At 38.6% G+C, this 15,073-nt stretch overlaps 1 long non-coding RNA gene across 2 annotated transcripts in view; it reads left to right on the top strand.

Moving 5' to 3' along the window:
- The window catches only part of LOC140682252 (uncharacterized), a 42,795-nt gene extending 28,183 nt beyond the window's left edge, over positions 1-14,612 (top strand). For both annotated transcript variants that reach the window (XR_012053739.1, XR_012053740.1), the window contains exons 2-4: positions 10,234-10,437; positions 11,361-11,496; positions 12,538-14,612. This is a non-coding gene — a long non-coding RNA (uncharacterized lncRNA). The remainder of the gene's footprint in view (positions 1-10,233; positions 10,438-11,360; positions 11,497-12,537) is intronic.
- Positions 14,613-15,073: the final 461 nt, after the last annotated feature.

Raw genomic sequence — 15,073 nt, 5'->3', positions numbered from 1 at the left:
AAGGTTAAGGCTCTAATCCATCCCCTGGAGCTAAGAACAAGGTGGTGTTAAACCTTTCCCATTCCTTACAGAGCATAATGTTAGGATATTTTGAAATGAGTAAAGGTTAAATAAATTAAAGGCTTCCATTCACACATCTTCCCTATTGGCTTAGTTGCTGCCATTGTTCTGATTTTGAGATCACAAAGATCTGTAAAATCATCTTATTTGTCGTGACACTACTGCTATTCACAGCTTGGGGAAACAACATCCTCCTCCTCCTCTTCTTTGGCATGGTTATAGCAATTTCTGCGCTTGAATTCACTGTCAATCCTTCATCTAGATCCATCCAGGGTGCTAAAAGTGTCTCAGATACCAACAAAGGGCAAACTCTGCATGAATATGTGTACACACAAATGTTCCCCTTGGGTTCTCTATGTCTGTTACTCTGACTGAAAACCACATTTATGTGGTCAATTGAAAGAATTTACAGAAGAAATTGCTTTCTTCTCACATCATCACTCTGGTTTTTTGAGCACCTCTGGACTAGGTCTTTAAGCTTTTCTTCCTTGCTCATATGTTCAGGTTTTCTCTCTGTTATGCCACAGCATAAAGGATACAAAGAAAGTTCCTGATTCGCTTGACTGAATCAAAATCAAGTGTGGTTTGGCCACATTCATTTTAGGTCTCCATTATCATGATGTGCCTGGCCTTTTTACTTAGCTAAATTGCTCTGTGGTTTGAGCTGTGAGGAAAGAGTCCTGATGTGTTTGAACCGTCCAACTTTTCAACACCATCCTTTACATTTCTCATAAGAGCACACAAGGAAAGAAAAATCCCTTGTTGTGCATAGATTTTAGGCATATTTTTTCCAAGAGCAGGCACCTTAACAGAGCAGTAGCTGAAGTTTTTTTGTCTTCTTGAAGAACTGTTTGGTGCTACAAAGTATGGTTTTATCAAATATGTAATGTAACCCTATACAGCTGTTAGTTGTTTATACAAGAAGACAGAACTATGTAATTTAAGTCAAAATGTGCAAAGCTGGGCCAAAATGTGTCCATAACTTGCAGCTCTAAACCTTCTTGTCTCAAGGCTATCTTCAAGCAGAAGCCATAAAATTCAATCCTGTAATTTTTACTGATTATATAGCTCATGGATTTTCCAGCCTGATAATTGCTGAATTCAATGTGCCTACCAAGTTCCTATGGCCTATTTCTTACACAGGTAACATTAGCAAATTTTTTATTAGCTGGACTGAACCACTAAGGACATTTTCTATCCTTAGAATAAAGCTTGTGAGCTAACCAACCCTATTAGTCAGGCAGTTAAGTCATTGGTGTGTGTATGGGATTTCAAATCCATCTTTGTGCCCAAACTCCTGTGCCTGGGAAGGAAAGTGAAATCCACAGTAAGGCTGCAAAGGAGTATCAGAGCTCCTGACCTGCTCATTGAGAAGGCAGTAGCAGGAGATAGAAATCCACCAGGCAGTTTAATTAATTAGTAGCTCAGCAGTCCCCAAATTCCACAGCTTTGTGTATCAAACCCAAAATCACACTTTGGCAAAAGACTCGCTCCTAACAAGCCAAAACTTTTGTAGCACTTCTTCCACATGCCCATCCTGCCATCATCTTTTCATCCACTCATCATCTTTTTTAGAAGATGGAGTGTGATTCTAAATGCAAAAAAGGGTTAAAGTTTTGGAAAGTGGGTTGGGTTCTACTCTACAGTTCTGACAAAGAAAAATCAGACCTTAATTTCTCTTGGATTTTAACAGGGGGCTTTGCTAGTTAGGGAATACACTGACACACAAACAGCCATGAGTCTCTGTATAAAATTGCCTATTAGGCATAATTCATCACTGGTTTTTAAAAGATGTGTTTTAAATACTCTGAGCTTTAGTCAAAATAACGGAAAACTTGAATATATGTATCCTTATTGGTCCAAGAACAAGAAGTTTCAATCTAAGACAGCATAGATAACATGTTATCTTTTATTGAAACTAGAATATTAATCTAATCTTTATATAGTAATACATCTAGAAGCAGAACTTCTGGGCCTTTAAGCTTGAACTTTATAAAATATTCTTGTTCCAATAAGAAGTATCACATTATCTACCTTGTCTACTTAAATGCATGTTTTAAATGATGGATTAGTGGCTATTTTGGGTGCATTTTTACTGTGTTATTATCTTGAGTCTCATGCAACTGTTTTCAAAGCTATAAACCTGTACTCTTTATATGCCAAATTCAATCATGACCTCTTTTTTTCCTCTAAGCTTTAGTCACATTTTCAAATGGTTTACACAGTCCCAGAGTGTTGTATTGATGTTTTCTTGATTTGGTTTTATTATATTTTACTTTATTTTTGTCAGCAAGAGAAAATACTTTCAAGAAAAGAGGATAGCTTTTAATGACTTTTATGCAGAAAGACCAGGTAAAAATAACTAAGAGCTCCCATAAAATGATTATTTCTGGAAATGTGATATCTGTGGAGACACTACAATCATTTCAGTGTAGAGGAAAGGTTGTGTTAACAATCACTGCCAATATCAAACACTGCATGATTGATAACATTTGTGGATCCCAATGCTTAAATTGCAGCATTGATTGTCTGCATCCCTGGTTAGCTGGATCTGTGGAGATGAGTGCCAGTAAATCCAGCCCATGTCACTTGTTGTGATTAGACATGATCTGCAGGCCTGCTCCACATCAAATAGCAACTTAGGGGCTGAAAAAGCAGAGACTAGGAGTAAAACAGGAGTAACTGTGGCAGAAGGGAATCCTTGCCTAGTACCCTGTTTTTTTTTATGGTAGTATTCCCAGGGCAGGCTTTAGATGCAGTTCCTGACCTGTTATCCCCACTGAAGTAAGTGTTGCACAGACATGTACTAAAAATAGCAGGTTTTCTCCCTGAAAATCTACCTGAGAAATTTTAGATGTGCAGGTCAATGCTTAATTTTGCTGTTTGATAAGGGAAAGAAAATTTAAATAGAGAACTTTTCCACCTGCACCAGTTTGGGTTCAGAGAGAGTTTGAAGAAAGGATGAAAATCCATCCCTGTTGCACTAACAAAGAAATCCCAGGCTGAGCTACCTTTGTAGCTTTTCCCAAGGTCCCACCAGGGGAGTATTTTGGAACAGCTGCCAGGCCTCCCTGGAAGCACTAAGAGATGGGGGCTGTCCCAGAGATGTGCAGAGCATCTCCCCTGCCAAACCTGACCACTTTGTGGGCTGTGGCAGCTGGCTCTGGGCTCTCTGGGAAAATGAAGCTTGCCATGAGATTTCATCACTTCATGGCCACAAAAGGCATAACCCTGCTGGGGGGGATGGCAGCAGGCTGCAAGATTACACTGGGGCCTTTATAAGGTGCTTTGTTTTGTTTTTTCATCAGGTGTTTTCAGGGCCCTTTAGAAATCTGACATCTCCTCTGGAAAATACTGATAGGGTTTAAGAGCTGGTTTCCTTATAAAGAGATAAAAAAATTACAATGTCTGAGTACATACTGTGTTGACTAGGCTACTAGTCAACATATGGCTACTATTATGTGGTTGGACAAAGACAATATGCAGAAAGAGTTCCTCCCTTTCCCCACGTTTTCCCAAATTTCAGTTAAAATAGTAGCCCACTCTCTGGAAGCACAACTTCTCCAAGAGCTTTGTGTGTCTGGAGAGCTCAGCACAGTGCACTCCTTTGCTCTTTGATAATGGACTCCTGGAGTATTTATTTTTAGAAAATGCTTAGAAAGGGTTAAAATATTTTTAAAATTATTGAATAGCAAGAGATGTGTACATCTATAGGAGTATTTTCTGGTAAATTCTGAAGTAGAAATTAATTTTTGACACCTTCAGGAGGTGCTTTGATTTAGTGATATATTATAGAGTAAACTCTGCAGGTTATTTGCACATATCCTGTGCAGGAGCCACTGCTAGGAAATAAAGAACAACTGAAACTGTCAGGAAGCCAGCAGCAAAGATGAAACTACAGGGAAAAAAAATTAGGAACAATCCTAAAGTTGCCATATATGCCATAGATCTGTTAAGCACTGTGCTAGAGCTTGAACTGGGGCTAGGAAAAACCCAAAATTAATCAGATGAGAGGGATGTCAGTGATCACCTCCAGCATTCCTGTTCAGCTGACAAATGCTCCTGGTGGAGGAATGGGATCTTAGCAGCTGAGCAAGGAGCTAAGGATGCAAGGGAAAACAGCATCTGCCACAGAATTGCTGCTTTTGTTGTTTTCATCCATACTGCTCACTTTTGAGCTTTAGATGAGGAACCTTTTGGGTCCCCCCCTGCATCTGGGGGAAGTGAGCAGACCCTGCAGCTGGACTTTTGCTTGGCAGCCTGAATGTCACATCCTCTGTGACACTGGGGAGGGGAATCTGCAGAAAAAGCTACTTCCACCTACATTTATTCTGGCTCCTTTCACTTATCCATTCCTAGATAAATTCTCCCTAACCTGATGCCAAAACTGTAAGGTGCTGGTCGATTTTTGTAAGGCTGCCTGAATGACTCTCACCTCATTTCTCAGATTACTGATAAAACAAGGGGGAAATTTAAAAAAAAAATAAATCTAGTAGGATTGAAAGCTCTTGGCAAGCTTGAACTGTCATTTTGTAGGCACAATTACTTCTGGCTGAGCTGGGTCTGTAAAACACGAGGCTGAAATCATGAAGTGTCTTGGGTTGGATTAGAGGGATTCAGGTTGATGAACAAAGTCCTGCCTGTAGACATGAATGAAAAACCTGGCCTCAGGCTCCCCCATTCCTGACTGCAGGAGTTCTTGCCTGTGAAGGGAGGGCACTTCTATGTCAGTTTGCTGGAAAGCAAAACAAAGGGTAAAAGGCTACTCTAGTCTTCCAATGAGTGTGCAAAATTTAGTTGTTATCAAGGATAAATAAATGGAGCTCATCGATCAGAGTTTGTAGGTTCTTGACATTATGAATTTTATGTGTGTATATATAGTATATATATAGTATATATTATATATATAAAAATATATATAGTATATATTATATGTATATATTATATGTATATATATTGCATTTATATCTAAAAAATATGGAATTGTATCTATATATATACTTGGGACAGAGGCCCCAAAGCAGTAAATTCTTCAGTCACAGTGCTTAGAAATCCTGTCAGAAAGTTGGCTAAGGGAACTGGGGACATGCTACAAAGTAGTCAAGAGTGTGGAAGTGGTGGACCCTAAAATTGTGCAAGAGATATACAGGTGTGGCACCTGGGAACAAGGTTTTATGGTGAACTCGATGATCCTGGAGGTCTTTTCCAACCCAAATGATTCTTATGATTCTCTGAATGATACAGATCAGTGGTTCATATCCAGCCCAGTTCTTTTGGGGCTGGACTTTAGTTTTCCCATGAGGTCTCTGGATCTTTGTGAAAGAGGTTTGCCAAACTTCTTTTGTTGTAAATATGTCCAGGTATCAACAATTCTGTAATAAGCAGAATTTCCCACAAAGAAGGCAGTGAGAAAATAGACTAATTAAAGTTCTTAATTAAACTCTCTGCAAGAACAGCATTGAAAAGTATTCAGACATTTGTCTCTTTAAGAGATCGTTCTTAGCCACAGTTGTAATACAGTGCTGACCTAGGACAGGAAATCTCTGTCCCTGGGTAGTGTTCATTTCTTACAAATGAACTGTCTTTAACAGCAATACATATTAAGCTGGCACCTTTCTCAGGCCTTGGAATCAACTTAGTAAATCTGGGGGAAAAATTTAAGTTTGGCACTTGGTAAATTTATATGCAAAGAAGCTATAAAGGGGATTTATCCCAGCTGGATTTTTCCAAACTCTCATGAGTTTTTGTTGCTTTGTTTATTGGACATTTAAAAACCTTCCTTTGTCATCATAAACCCACTACATGTATTGGAGACAATTATGAGCACAGAGGTGTGGTTTTGGGAGAGGTTAGGTTCAGAATTTGGCAAATATTGTTTATTTTGTTTGTCTGCATCATGCTATAATATACCAGAGTACCTTCTTCCCCTTTTGTAGCAATGTTAGTCATGTGAAGAGGCACTAGTTTAAATTTTGTGGGGAGAGAGGTCATTGCTTCATTAAGGGGTGATTAAGATCTTAGTTTTTCACACTGAAATATGTGCCTTTAGAGTTTCCTACATCAGTGTGTGTCTTGACAGATATTTCTCCCTTTCTCCATAACAGTCAGCCAAGAGACCACTCTAATAATTCAGACTGAAAGAAGAACCATGAACATTGATGGTCCAGATAGAGATGAGAAGAGACCAGGAATTTTCTTTCACACCACAATCAAGAAAGAGAAGATTGGCTCTTAAGTTCATTTAAATCCTTTAAATTCAGCAGGTCGCCTTGAAAACAATTTCAGGAAAAACACTCACCAGGAAAAAAATTTGTGTTGATTTTGCACGCACATTCTACCAGATTCAACACAAAGGCTTTGTCTCTGCCTGCTCAGAAGGTGCAGCTCAGACACTCAGAATGTTCTCCTGGGCAGAAGTGGAAGAAAAACCCGAGGGAGGACCATGAGGTGAGGCAGTGTGAAGGAGGAAAGTGGATGTGTTCAGCTGGAAGGAATGGCAAAAGGCCTGTCTTGCCCAGCTGGAGGGTCATTTAGGGCCATTTTTTCTGGGCATTTTGAAAGAAAAGCCATGGTTGAAAGAGGTTAAAATCTACTTTGAAGGGTGTGTCTAAGAATAAGGTTGTTTTTGGAACCAAAGCTAAGCTTTAGGAATCTGGAATTAAAGGAATAGAAGTGGAATTCAGGGAGAAGTTAGAGAAATGTTCAGCCCTTGTCCTGTGGTCAGGCTGACTTTATCAACACCTTGTTTTCAACGCAGCTACTAGTAATTTGAGTAATTTATACAGTTTGCTCTAGATACATGCATACTTTGGAGAAGAAAAGCATTTCTGGTGGTTCAACTATTTGATTAACTGCTATTAGCTAATAATTTTTTCCTATGTATGGCCTGATTTTTTTTTCTGCATTAGTTACAAATCTTCCCTTAAAATTTAAATACAAAACCCCAATAGAGATCATAGTAAGCATTGCACTGTGTCATTAGCTCTTATAGCACCAAAACCCCCAATGAAACAGAGGCAGTAAAAGAAAAGGAACAGCATAATAATTGTAATCAGTGCTTTTTGTTTCTATGACTGACCAGCAGGACCACAAGAAAATCCTTTAACCTTCCTTGCTGCAGTGACAAGATAATTTTAATACTTCTGCTGAACTTCATTTGGCTGAGTAAATTCCTATAAAGTGCTTTGATCAGTTTGTTTAAATACAAGGCAGGACCTGCTCTTGATACTGTGTTTTCTAGTGCTGAGATGAATGCTGATAGAACAAAAAAAAGGAATACAGATGAAACCTGGAAAAATGGTTTGTACATTCCCTGTATGCTTTATCTCACTTATTTTTTCCCTAAGAAAAGTCTAATGGCAAAAAGTAGGATATTTAGCCAGTTTTTTACAGAGGAGAAAAGCAAAATTGCTTACTGGAAAGTAGGACAATTCTAGCAAAAGTAGAGCAGCTTACTGCACGTTAAGTACCTTTGGATTATGTGCATTGTATCATGCTTACTTTGCACACACAATTAGTTCAAAGTGGGACTCCCCACATGAGTTCACTGAGGAAGATTTATCTCAGCAGATAAAGCTGCAGCACCACATCAAACGAGGTCACAACACACACATCAAGAAAATAATCTGGAGAGCAGCTAGAACCGGCTGAGCTCGTGTGAAAAAGGAAAATGTCACTGGCGTTTAGGCTAGAGATCAAATCAGATGGGAAAAATGGAGATCAGTGGTGCTGGAGCAGGTCACAGAGATTAAAATTCCAGAATTTGTACTTAGAGTAACTGCACAACCTGAAAAGTTTTCCTGCCTTTAAGGATGAGATCATTTCAGTGCTGGCAAAGGGTAGAAAAGACAACAGGATGGAGATTTTTTTTAACAAATTGTTTTCATAAAGGGTTAATGGATAAATGACTTTGGGGGGCTCAGGTGGCACTTTGAGGGCAGTACTTCCAGGGACCCTTGTCCAGAAACAATGGATCTGCAAGTATCTCATGCGTGGACTGATTATTTACATTCCATAAGGCAGGGTGTGGCAGTTGTTGGGCTGTGTCCTCTCAAAGTACATGGCCCAGGTAAGACATTCCTGGCTAGACCTAGAAAGGAGCCCTGCTCCAGAGGACAACCTAGAGCTTTGAGTTTGGCTTCTTCCAGTGCACATGGAGAGGGTCAGCAAGGCATTCTGAGGCTTGAAGCACAGGTAGAAACCAAGCATGATCTGAAGACTGCTTTTCTGACACAACTCCTCAAACGTTTTATCCTGGTCCATATGCAAATTGGCTTACACAGACGTGTCTATGATTTTATTTTTTGGGAGCTATGCTAAAACATGATCTGACAGTGCAAAAGGTACATGGGAGAATGGAGGTGAGGGCATATCAGGATGCAGAAATGTAGTATAACTGCAGTGCACTACTCATTTCCTTCACAATAAATAGGTATATATTGGCAAGCAGGGTCTGCTTGGCCTGTCTGAACCTGTGACCTTCCAGTTTTGTTTGTATACAGTCAAAATGATGCTTCTATTGGCAAGAAGGAGGGGCCAGTGCTCCTTTACGAGGTTATCTAAAGATATAATTTTAAAGGTGAAGTTTCCCTCCATCTGTGTCAGAAACAAATGTCAGCACCCAAGGCCCAGAAAGCATTTTGCCCATTTTTCACATAATGGCTATCTGCATCCTTCTGCAAGTGAAAAATTATCACTATGCTTTTTGGTTTTTTTTCTAAATTAAGTTGTTCTAACCCTTATCCTGTTATTTCAAACTTGATTTCTATTCACAGTGCCTCTTTTGTGCAGTAACTTCCACTTGTGATTTTGCAAACATGAATGCATTCATTATGTCTTGATTAGGTACTAGAAGGTCTAGCCACAACTATTTAGTCAGGCAGAATAAAGGACTCAATTTCTGTATCTTTGCAACCTCATCAGTGCTAAGTAGTTTTACAAATGCATTGAAATCATCTCTGATTTGAGTCAAGGTTACGTAAATTAAAACTTATTTAAAAATAAGGAGTGCTCTTTCTGGTCAGCCCAAATCTCCCAATCCACAATAATATAAACAGTCATACATACAATATTTCTTCTGCTGAGCATGATATAAATTATCACTAATCATATTCCCCTCTGAGCGATTCTTGCCTAACTATATGTACTGCAGTGAGCAGAGATCCCGTTTTAAGGGAAGTTAATGGTGTGAGGAAATTAAAGAACCATGGACCACAGCTCTGGTGAAGATTTGGGCTACAGTTATTAAAAACCATAATTTCAGCAATCCCAGTTGCTGTTTAGACCCTTTTAACCAGACAATGAAGCCATGTTTTCATTGATTGTGATGAGCATGGCTGGAGCTGTGTCCCCTAACTGAGAACTTGCTGAGGCACTAGAGGGTCACAATAATTTCTCTGTAACCTTTGACAATCTTTTTTTCAGCAGGTGCTTCCCACTCTTTAATGAGCATTCAATAATCTTTTAGTTCTCTCTTTCCATGTTTTTGATCCTAAAGGGATTCCTTTCTTTAGTTCATAGGGCAGGTTTGCATATTCCCATCCCTGGAGGTGTCCAAGGCCAGGTTGGATGGGGTTCTGAGCAACCTGGTCTGGTGGAAGGTGGCTTTGGCCACGGTAGAGGACTGGAACTTGATGAACCCTTTCAAACCAGACCATTCCATGATTATGGTTATGATTCTTACTGATCTTATTGGTTATGGTTGATTATGGTTCTTATTTCTAAGAATAAAAGTCACTGCCAAATATGAAAATTTCAAACAGGTGCAAGGATGTTTTGTTTTTTCTCAGCATAAGGCAGAGGTTCCTCGTAAGGAAAGCTCATTATACAGAATAAAAGTAGGATCTGTTGACAGGAACTACAGTTTGAGTGCTACCAAACATACCTTTATTCCCTTTTCCTCCCAGTCTCTTTGCTTTCACATGACTGCTGTTCAGGATTTCACTTTCAAATAAATATTTGGCACTTGTATCCAAAAAGACAAACAAATACCCAGAGAAAAATTTGCCTGAGTAAGCGAACACTCCTATTCAAAATTCTGTGGCTAGATGAATGGATAAGTGACAACAGTGATGAATAAATAGTGCCTGGGCCTGCCAAAACCCAGCATTAGAAAGTGTAAACAAAGCAGCACAGAAAACAGATGGATTCATTTTAAGTTTTATCCTTTTTCAGTCAAGAGATGCTAATGAGGCCACTTCACTTTGCACCGTGACCCTGGCACAGCGTGTGCCAACACCAGCCACAGGATGGACTGCAGCAGCTGCCTTCCCCAGGGCCAAGCCATTATTTCCAAAACTACAGAAAAACACTGATCTTCCTGCTGAATAATGGCTGAAGAGACCAAGCACCATCCTAGCCACCTCACTCCAGGATTAGGTATTTGTATTTGCGCTGGATTCATGGCAGAAAGCAGAAACGTGGGGATTTGTTTGCTGGGGCTGGGGAGGCACAGGAGGGGGGTTGGTGCTGAGATGAGCTGAAATCTGGTGAGGTTTTCCAGGCATGGGAGATGCTCCATCAAATCAGCCCCGTTGCCTGTTTGCTTTGAGGGTGGCCAAAGCTGGGTGGGTATCGGAGGCAGGTGCAGTCTGCTCGGCGATTGGCACCGGTGCCATATGGCAACTTCTTCCCGAGGAAATATTCCTTTTGTCTGCTCCTCCTGGAGCCCAAGCAACAGAGGGTGCTGCGAAAAATGTAGCTAGTGGGGCTTTCAGTTTCAAAATGGTTAGAACAAATTTTGAATAGAACAAAGTTATGCTTGAAATAAAACCCTGAATTTGAAAATTATGTCTGTTTGGCAAGCTCTGGTGCAAATACCCAAAATATAATATGTCTGGACAAAAAGCCAAGAAAAAGCATGTCTTTGTCTGCACATGTGGATTTGGATGCTGTTTCTAGAAGGAAATTGTAAGAGAAATAACATCTCCCAATAACAATTGCCTATTCTTAAAGTTCTCAGGGGAAATTTCTAACAGCAAGTCTCAATTTTCAATTTTCCTGTGGTTTCATCCCCCCCAGAGCCTGCTGCTGCCTGATGCTCTTCTGCAGATTCTCCTCCCTGTGCTGCACATCCCTGTCTCTATCTCCTTCTTCCTTGTGCCTTTGACACGATTTCCTTTTAGGAGAGTTGTTCCCCTGTTTTGCCCCACAGCTTTCTTGCATCACTGGCAGCTCAAACGTATTTATTTCAAAAAAACTACTTTATACAGCAGTGATATATCCAACCCATGCTGCTAATAGATGAAACGACTTGTGCTAGAACTACCTAAAGTCACTTTTCACACGTATTTTCCTTCCAGGCATTGTGAAAGCTACTTCTGGTCTTTGGTCCTATTCTGGGAAGATCACCTGTGGCCCAGGTGTAATTATGGCCTTCACAGCCAGCATTGGTGGGATCTGTGTTGGGACATCTGTCAGCTGGAATGTCTCTCACAGGTTGGAAAAAGTATTTTATAGCTACATGAAGAGTAAAAGGGACATAGAGCTGTAAGATTATTTTAAAGGGAAGCCAGGAAAACCATGGCTGTGACTTCTCAGCAAGCAGGGAATTTAATTCATAAGACAAATTTTTGTTTGAAAACAAAACCTATTATGCTCCCTGCTTTCTCATTCATTTTTCTTGTCATATAACTCACCTTTGGTACACTCAGTTATCCAGCGAGGGTTTTCATAAAGTAAGGTATTCATGTGTATACATACACTCATATATATTTGAGGTATAATTTCCCAACAATAACTTTGTATTCCTGCATGAAGCTAAATGAAGAATTAACCCTAATTCTTTGTCTGCACAAGAGCAGGAGCCTAATGGCTCTTCTGAGCTTAGATATATTTGCTGAAAGGAATTTGACAACATAATAACGTTGCTGCCTTCCGCTGTCATTTCTTAGGTTATCTATCATCTGGTTGATTGGAAAACATTCCCCAAAGAGTTCTGGTATTCTAGTGCATTTCCTAATCCAATAGTTTCATTACTGATGTAATTTTCCTTGTCCTGTGGGGTAAGGACATGTATATTATTGTTCATTCCATGCAGATTTTGAAATCAAAATCATATCATAGTCTCATTTCCCATCCTCCCCTATCCTTGATTCCCTTTTATCAGGTCACTTGGAGGATGCCATCATGCTTGTAGTGTCTTACCAAGGAAGTTGTGTTATCAAGTACATCAATTTTTTTTTGGCAAACAGTGGAGGCCTTAGGAGATTGCAGAAGAGCCATACACCACGTTCACCACCCCAGCTGTTGAGTTTTTTGGTTGCTGTTATAATTTTGTTGCACTAATCAGCCACAAGATGATAATAGTCATGTAAGGCAAGCAATTACTAGGTTTCCTGGGATAGTCCAACCACAGGGACTATTCTTAATTTAAAGGAGCTTTTACTGCCAGTGTATATGTATGTATTTTTCTTAAACATTTTACACTATAGTTATGAAGTGAAATAATAAATGGTATTCCCTCTTGTTCTCCTGCAGGGTCTGTGCCTAACCCTGGAATTACTGACATCTGTGTATCATTTCAGTGGTAAATTACAGCTGGGACATGCTAACCCCAAAGTGTGAGTAAGAGCTGCTCCTAAATGATTGGAAACTTCTTGGCAATTTAACGTTTAGTTATAATAATTAGCTTAGTCTTCATTCTCTTTTGATAGTTGTGTAAAATTTGTGCTATTTTCTTAGCACCAGAGTTGATTGTTTAATCAGCAAGAAGAATGGTCTTTCTGGTGAAGATTAGATTTCAACTAAGCCTCATTTTGTGTTAATTGTTTCACTGACAACTTCCTCTCCTTCTCCCCTTCCCCCATATAAGCAGAGGAATGATAGAAACCTGGAATTAATGTTTCCTTGGAGATGATGTAATTTCCTGAGTTGCTCCAAAATAATCTGAATTTCAAAACTCTTTTACCCACTACTATGAGGAAAAGTATAATAAATAATACAGATATATTAATGGCTAAAACATGTTATCTCATTTTAGATATATTATACACAGTTCTCTAACAATGTATTTGTGCTTGCCTGGCAAGAGGTTAAGCACAACAAATACAAGGGTGAAACTCAAAATTTGTGCTATTTATCTCTGTTGCCAGTAAATAAGATTAGAGTAACTGTTTATACATCTGTTAAAAGTGACTGTCCCTGAAAACAATGACTATAATAATGAATAATGAGTTTTTCAGTTGTGAGATGATGGGCAAATTGTAAAGAGGTTAGAAATAAAGTTAATTTCTCAAAATGGGTTGCAGCCCTTATATCCATGTCATAACTATCCAAGGGAAAGTAAAACGAAAATTTTTTAGACAAGGGCTGAAAATTTAAGTAGCAGTCTAAGATTCACATGCTGCAGTGAATTTGGCATTTGACTGCCATATTTTGTATTGTTGGTGTGATAGTAATTAGGGGATAGCTCTGTTCACCATGGAAAACACATGTTTTAATAATTCTGTGCTGCTTACTGGGAGCAAGATGAAATAAACAGGGGCAGATGAATGAGACTTTTACTGGCTTCATTAAGACTATCAATTGCCTAATTGAGAAACCATAGTAAAATTCAGAAAAACTTTTCCAAATCATCATCCTCCTCGGAGATGGCTGAATTGTGGAAGTTTGGAAAGCTTCTGAACCTTCTCAACAAATGCTATTTTGTAAGTGTGAACTAGAATTTGAGGTATAACAGTTTGAAGAAATAGAAATGAGAAGCTATTTTTAGGAGATGATCCTTGTTGTATCTTTTATATATAAAAGATATATAATTCTTTATGTGCAAGCACAGTGCTTAGGGGCATGGTGGATTTGGTGGTTTAAGTTTTGTGGTTGGACTCGATGATCTTAAGGGACTTTTCCAATCTAAAACATTCTGATTCTCTAAAATGAGTCTTGCTGAAATTTAGATATATTTCCAAAATGCTGGGAGTTTATAGACTCCAGTGATTTAAAATTACATTATATACAGGTAAAAAAATTGTTCCTTCTTATGCTACTTATTCCATTGAGTATTTATGTTCTACTTTACTCACCTTTAACTATTTCTAAGTGGTTTTCAATAAATTATATTGCAAGTGTCAGCTTCAAATAGTCTTTGACTCCTAACTGACAAATCTGTACCGTTTTGAGAGTACAGAAGGAATAATGAAGAAATAATGTTCTAAAAATGGGAAATATCATTATTGTTTCACTAACTATGCAAATTTGGTTCATAGTTCCTCTTTCCCTTTGTTCAGTTCTTTTGTTGAGTTGTTTTGGTTTTTTTTCCCCTATGCTTCCAAATATTTGTTGTAAGGTCCTAATAATATGTAACACTTCAACATATGTGTCAGTTTAAGGACACTAATGGTTTTGACTCTGTCCAGAAAAATCAACTTTAGATGTGCTTAATTCTCATATTAATTAAGTATTTTCTTATTCTGTAAATGCCTGTCAAGAAGAGGGAAAATTTACATTAATTCAGTAGGTCAGAGAACACTGATGGAATCTTGATTTTAGCATTGGTTTCTAGCTACTTTATAATTGTAACTGTACAATTGTTGGTATTTTATCTTTCTAAAACATACCAGAAATAACTAGTACTTTTCTAGCACTGGTAATTATTCTGTTTTAATTTGAACATTTGCTCACTCTCTGGAATAATCACAAACACCAGAATTGTACAAGATTTCTGCAATTAAGAGTCCCTCCCTTCTAGATCATAAGTTTAAATATTAATGGAAACTCTTTCAAAATCTGGTTGTTTGCAAGAAGCTCCCCTAGTGACACAGGGAGCTGGTATGAATGGTGGGCAGAGGAAAAGAGTTTAGTTAAAGGTCTTTGAGGACTTCCCAGAAATTAAAATTTAAAATTTCATAGTGAGTGTTGAACTTGGATTTCCCCTTATAGAAAACATTGAAGGAACTAGTGAAATTAAAATGCATAGAAACTCAAATGGAGTTTGATAGATTAGCATGAGAGTTCTGTTCTAATTTAGAAGAAAACAACAATCCAGTGTCTTTGTCTTCTTGAAATAGCAATAAAATTC

Source organism: Taeniopygia guttata, chromosome 1A (genome assembly GCF_048771995.1).
Source record: "Taeniopygia guttata chromosome 1A, bTaeGut7.mat, whole genome shotgun sequence".
In the NCBI taxonomy this organism is placed as follows: Eukaryota; Metazoa; Chordata; class Aves; order Passeriformes; family Estrildidae; genus Taeniopygia; species Taeniopygia guttata.
The sequence above is the reverse complement of the archived record's forward strand: the minus strand, read 5'-3'. Positions and strand labels throughout refer to the sequence as shown.